This window comes from Mandrillus leucophaeus, unplaced genomic scaffold (assembly GCF_000951045.1).
Source record: "Mandrillus leucophaeus isolate KB7577 unplaced genomic scaffold, Mleu.le_1.0 Scaffold264, whole genome shotgun sequence".
In the NCBI taxonomy this organism is placed as follows: Eukaryota; Metazoa; Chordata; class Mammalia; order Primates; family Cercopithecidae; genus Mandrillus; species Mandrillus leucophaeus.
Window position 1 is genome coordinate 563,805 of NW_012102743.1, and position 6,798 is coordinate 570,602.

Consider the following 6,798-nt stretch of genomic DNA (forward strand, 5'->3'; position numbering starts at 1 on the left):
CGAATTTATTAAGCAAAAGGAAAGTTCTCAGCAAAGAGAGGGGTCCTGAAAGCGGGGTCCTGAAAGCAGGTTCCCAGTTGCCCCTTTCACAGTTGAATACAAGGGCTTTTTAGAAAAGCTGATAGTGCTGTATAAGGCATGAATTCCTGGTAGCTCCACCCCCCACCTCAGTGCATGTCGGCCCTTAGCTGCAGGTATGTTTAGGCAAGCCCCCTGGGCAAGTTCCCTTACTTGCACAAAACATCTGAGGCAGGCGCTTGTGAGGTGAGTCAGATGTTCTCTGCAGACCCTTCCCTTGCTCTCTGCCTAAAGCAAGCTGGCTAACTCCTTCAGAAGAGCATGGCCCTACCAACTGCTTGACTGCAGACTTCTAGCCCCCAGAACTGTGAGAATAAATTTCTGTTGACATAGGCCACTCAGCTTGTGGTAATTTGTTATGGCAACCCTAGAAAACTAACATAGCAGCCAACATAGAAGATTGCAGAGAAGTTCCCAGGAGGATATGGGAAGGACTTATCCTGAAAACTGACTTTAAAAAAACAAAAATAAACTACAGACTAAGGCCATATGAAATGAAATAAAAACATTTCTTCCCACTGAGATGAGAAAAATATAGATTTCACTCTATTGAGAGGCTTTCTAGACAACATTGGAAGTCAGAGCTGTCTCTACCATCACTTAATTATTCCTTCTCACTTCCCTTACCTAACTGTATTTAAAGAAAATAAAGTTGTGCTACCAATTGTTTGTCAAATGGAGACTTGACTTTTGATTCACGGTCTGATTCAGGATTTTGTTTTCAATGCTAAAGAATAGTCTGTGACTGTAAGGCTGTACCCTAGTGTTCAAATCAGGCCAACTGATTGGCATTGTTTTTTTCAACTTTTTTTTTTATGTTGACATTTTCAGAGCAATGCTGCAGTAAAACGTTTCAGAAAGTCAAGAGTTAACCAGGGTTTAGGAAATCAGAAACTAAAATCCTCCCCCAAAATAAGGCGGAAAAATTTAAGGAAAATATAATTAAGGCAAATATATGACCTTGTTTACATATAAATTAGACAGCATGAAATTGAGGGCTGCTGGCCAAAGGTTAAGGAATTTGTATCTAATTTGTAATCTGTAGTTGGCAGCAAACAGGAAAAACAAAGACAAAATTTCAACCTCCAAGATCCACCCTGCATATCTGCCCAGGGAAGTTTGTCTGCTGATGAATGGCCCGGTTCCAATGCTCTGCATATCCTGTTTCGGTACTCGGAGCACAACCACAAGTTTTAAAAGTCATTTTAGCCACAGAAGATGGTCACAAAGTATTCTGGTGTTGGCTTCTCACAGAGACAAAAAAGGAGAGAATTATGTTGTTTTTAGTCATACTGAGCTTTTTTTAATGCTGAAGTACTAAATGGAGATTTCAGAGGAAAAACACAACAAAGAAAAAAGAATCAATAGTAAAAGCCAACTAATGGCTAGCCACTGTAAATGTTTGGTGTGCACAATACACAGCCACAGGAGGGGAAGGAAGGGAGGTTGAAATGCTGATCAGAAGACTTCCGTTCAGCTAAAAGGATCAGAAGTGAGACTGAAAATGAGATGGCAAAGAAAGTACCCATTCAAGTCCATTCACTGTGCTTACCCCTCTCATATTTCCATCTTCCAAGCCCTCCTGAAAAACACAGCCACCAACTTTCTGAAACTTTTGCAGAGGAGAAGGGGAAATACGGGCAGGTTTTATCATGTTTATGCATATTGCAAGAATGGTGGAAAAATGTGTTCTCTTGCTGCAGGTGGGCAGTGATTCAGGTTTGGATGCAACCTAGATTCTATTTTCTTTCTTTCTCAATGTCTGCTCATTAAGTGGAAGGGGCCTGCCTTGTCTCAGGTAAGACTTTGGACCTGGACTTTTGAGTTAATGCTGGAATGAGTTAAGACTTCGGGGAACTGTTGGGAAGACATGACTGGTTTCAAATGTGGGAATGATGTGCTTTGGGTCTGTATCCCCATCCAAATCTCATCTCGAATTGTAATCCCTACATGTCAAAGGAAGGGCCTGGTGACTGATCGTGAATGAGTTCTCACAAGATCTGGTTGTTTTAAAGTGTGTGGCACTACCCACTTGGCTCGCTCTCTCTCCTGCTCCACCATGATAAGATGTGCTTGCTTCCCCTTCACCTTCTGCCATGATTGTAAGTTTCCTGAAGCCTCTCAGTCATGCTTCCTGTTAAGTCTGCACAACTGCGAGTCAATTAAACCTATTTTCTTCATAAGTTAGCCCAGTCTAGGGCAGTTCTTTATACCTGTGTGAAAATGGACTGATACATTGCCCATGGCTACTTAGGGCTCCATCTATATTAAAATAATCAAAACGCCATGTTGGTTCAGAGTACAAGCACTTTCTCCACACTGGATCCAGCATCATTTTGAGTCTTCTCTAAATTTTATAGTCTTTTGAGGTTGACTTCCATTCCTGTCTTCCTCCTGGAATAGAATTTCCTCTAATCTGCTAATTCTAGTCAATAAATCTTTTCCTCTGAATGCTGCTCCTCATCAAAAGCAAATCCAGCTTGTTCCATGATGCCTAGACAGATGTCAATCTCTCCTAAAGCCCTCTTTCGGTCTTGTGAACCAACGTTGTTTAAATCTACTGTGCATGTTTTGTTATTGGGTACCAATTGCCTGAGTGCAATTAGGATACCTATTTTGTACCCCAAAATGATGGCCCTCCCATACTGGGGTTAGATGAGTAGTAGTCACACCTAGATTAATTTACTCTGACTAAGCCATAAAGCTTTCCATAGCCTTCCTCCTCTCAGGGTGGGGCTGTTCCCCCAGGGAATTCGCACTCTCATGTGATGCCTATTGCTTTAATCCCTTCAGAAACCTATTATCTTTTCCTATTCTGTTTAATAGCTTTCCATCCACAAAACAAGTGTTATATCTATTTGTAGACAGCGCATGGCTAGACATTTGGCATATGATTGCTATATATTTTTTCATTATAATCAGAGAACTTTCTAAGTATTTGATCATCAACATTTAGAGTTGTACACCACAAAGTCTGATGGCCCAGTAGGGAATAGTTCCTGGAAATTCTTTCCCACGTGAGATCCTTTGTAATAGTTGTATCCTGAAATTCTTGAGGCCACAGACATGAGCATATTACTAGAGTTCCACTCAGTAACTAACAATTGATCCAGTTCATCATTCTATCACCAAAATATCTCCCAGAGTGATGCTACTCAGTTTTGCAGGTTTCATTTGACCTTGTCAGGTTCAAAAAGCAAGAGTAATCTCAGTAAACATATGGCTCCACCCTTTTGGGTATCTGGTATATTGTACTAAAAGAAAATATGGTTCTCTTGCTCTAAGCCTCTCTCAAAGGGCTAGTGTAGTATTGGATTTCTCTCATTTCATAACTCATTTATTCATTCCTTTACCCTCAGCTACTATTTCTCCTCCTCTTTATTTGTCATTACTTTTTACCTAAACTTTTCCACTTTTGGAATGGATGTTAAGTTTAACTGAAGCCATCCTCACCAGCTTAACAAGAATTCTAAACAGAAATAGAGTTATAGTTAAGCATTAATTGGGTTGCACTTTGACCCACTTCCTTGTAATTGAAAGCCATGTAGCACTAGATACTAACCATTTGCATCCCCATTGTTCCTATTTCTGATGTTAGAATCATAAGACTTTTGTTTAAGATAGATAGGATCTCTGACATTAGAAGAGTAAGGTTTTTGTTTAAGAATTGCCTAAGATCATAGGATGTTCCTTCACTTTGTTCTGAATTGTCATGAGACAATTGTCATGTTTTGCATCCTTGCTACTTTGTGACAGCCTCTCTATCTAGGCCTCAGGGGAGAAGTTGCAGCTTGACGCCATGGATGCCAGTCCTCTTAGGTGTCAGAGGGAAGCTGTTCCCTCAAGGAAGGAAAGTGGTGATGACTGTGTTGTGTTTATGGTGCTTGGTGGACAAACATATTTTTACTTGATCTGCCTAAGAAAGAATGGGTGTTTCGTGATGGAGAAGGCAGGGACAGGCTTTACTCCATTCAGAGCTTTGAAACCCTTCATCACTTAAAGAGAGAGATATCATTGTCAGAAAGCCGAAAAACCGGGTCATGTAATATCTGATCATTATGTAATATAATGTGGAGTCAAAAGTAAAGGGGTTTTCTCAGGGCGGCGGGCGGGAAGAATTGCTTAAGATATTTTTCAGATCCTGAATTCCAGTATAACAGCTGACCCAAAATAATTTGAAGACACCCCACAGAGAAACAGAATAAGCATGTGTATTAGTCTGTTTTCATGCTGCTGATAAAGACATATACAAGACTGGGAAATTTACAAAAGAAAGAGGTTTAATTGGACTTACAGTTCCACATGGCTGAGGAAGCCTGACAATCATGATGGAAGGCAAGGAGGAGCAAGTCCTGTCTTAGATGGATGGCAGCAGGCAAAGAGTGAATGAGGAAGACGCAAAAGCAGAAAACCCTAATAAAACCATCGATCTCATGAGACTTATTCATTACCATGAGAAGAGTATGGAGGAAACCACTCTCATAATTCAGTTATCTCCCACCGGGTCCCTCCCACAACAAGTGGGAATTATGAGAGTACAATTCAAGATGAGATTTGGGTGGGGATACAGAGCCAAACCCTATCAATATGAGAATACAGTTTATCTCCCTGTCCCATGACTTCATCCTATACTCTCCAACCCATCAAAGATCTCTACACTTCTACCCACTCCAAAACCCTATCCCCAAACTCCTTGGGGAGATGGCTTTGTTCATCATTCAGCAGCCCTATGATAAAACTTCTTTCTCTGTTGCAGGCCAGTATCTTAGCATGTTGACTTGCTGTGTGCATTGGACAATGAACATATTACAGTTATACAGCCACTCTGCTGGTCTGGATTGTGAGCACAAACACCGGGCTGTCAAGTGTCTCCTCAGTTCATTCTTTCCTGTTTTAGTCCATTTTGTGCTGCTGTAACAGAATACCACTGACTAATTTATAATGAATGAAAATTTATTTTCTCACATTTCTGAAGGCCAAGATCAAGAGGCCAGCATAAGCATAACGTGAGGGTCTTCTTGCTTTGTCATCCTGTGGCAGAAGGGCAAAAAGAGGACAAGAAAGCAAGAGATCAAACTTGCAGCCTCAAGCACTTTTGTAATCAGCATTAATCCACTCAAAACGGCGAATGCTTCACGACCTATATACCTCCCTTTAGGTCCCACATCCCAGCACTGTTGTACTGGGAATTAAGTTTGAAACATATGCTTTTTGGGAGACACAGTCAAACCATAGCACCACCCATATATAGGGTAGGATTACATAGGTACAGAGCTAGTAAGCCATTACAACTGCCAAGCAATACCAATGCAGCTGCATTTACTGTCAACTTCAATTCTGCCATATAGGATGAAGGCAAAATCCATTCCATCAGGCCTTCAGGAATTCTGACATAAAAGTTTAAAGATAATGGTACAGTTTCTTGCATAGCAGTCATCCCTGCTTCTGGCATCTGCAGTTGCAGCCCCGGTCCTGGGACTACTGCATCAGGTAGGAAACAAAATAATTGAGGGCATGTAGGAAAGAACTGTGTTGTTGTACCAGCATATTCCCCTAGCTCCCTTCCACAAGTTCCATGAAAAGGCAGAGGAATCTATGTAGGTGAAATTACCTGTCTACTGTTTTATAGTATGAGGTAGGGAATTATTCTCAGTCAGACATAATATCCATCCCTCTCTTAGCTCCCCCATCATATTAAATGTGAGCACACACTCATGAAGGTATGTAAGCCAGCCCTTCATGCCTTCATGCCTTTATGCCCCACCCCCATTTTAAACAAGAGTATTCAATAAACCATTACTTTGATAATATGAACATATGTTTACTTGGTTGATCTATGTACTCATTGTTGGACACTATAGGTTGTAAAGTATGATATTTGGTATAAAAAACAAAGTAGCTTGGTGGTCCAAGTTGGCAAAGTATTTTCTTTTACAGTCTGATATAGTTTGTATATTTGTCTTCTATTGCAATCTGTATTGTTTGTAGATTCATCCCTTGCCAAATCTCATGTTGGATTGTAATCCCCAGTGCTGGAGGTGAGGCCTGGTGAGAGGTGTTTGGATCTTGAAAGCAGATCCCTCATGGCTTGGTGCTGTCTTTGTGATGGTGAATTCTCACAAAATCTGGTCATCTAAAAGTGTGTGGCACCTCCCTCCCACTCTCTCTTGCTTGCTTCTGCCTTTGCCATGTGAGGTGCCTCCTCCCCCTTCACCTTCTGCCATGATTGTAAGCTTCCTGAGGCCTCCCTAGAAGCAGATGCCACTACACTTCCTGTACAGCCTGCAGAACCATGAGCTAACTAAACCTCTTTTCTTTTAGATTGTCCAGCCTGAGGCACTTATTTATAGCAATGCAAGAGTGGCCTAAAACAAAAAATCAGTATCTACGAATGCTACATTGCTATAAAGATACCTGAAAATGTAGAAGCAACTTTGGAATGAGGTAGTGAAAAGAGGTTACAAGAGTTTGGAGGGCTCAGAAGAAGAAAGGAAAATGAAAAAATGTGTGGAACTTCTTAAAGACTGGTTAGATGGTTGTGACCAAAATGCTGATAGTCATACAGTCAGTGAAGTCCAGGCCAACAAGGTCTCAGATAAAAATGAGGAACTTATTGGGAACTTGAGCAAAGGTCCCACATGTGATGCTTTAGCAAAGAAGTTGGCTACATTTCATTCAGATCCTAGGGATCTGTGGAAGTTTAAGCATAAGAGTGATGAT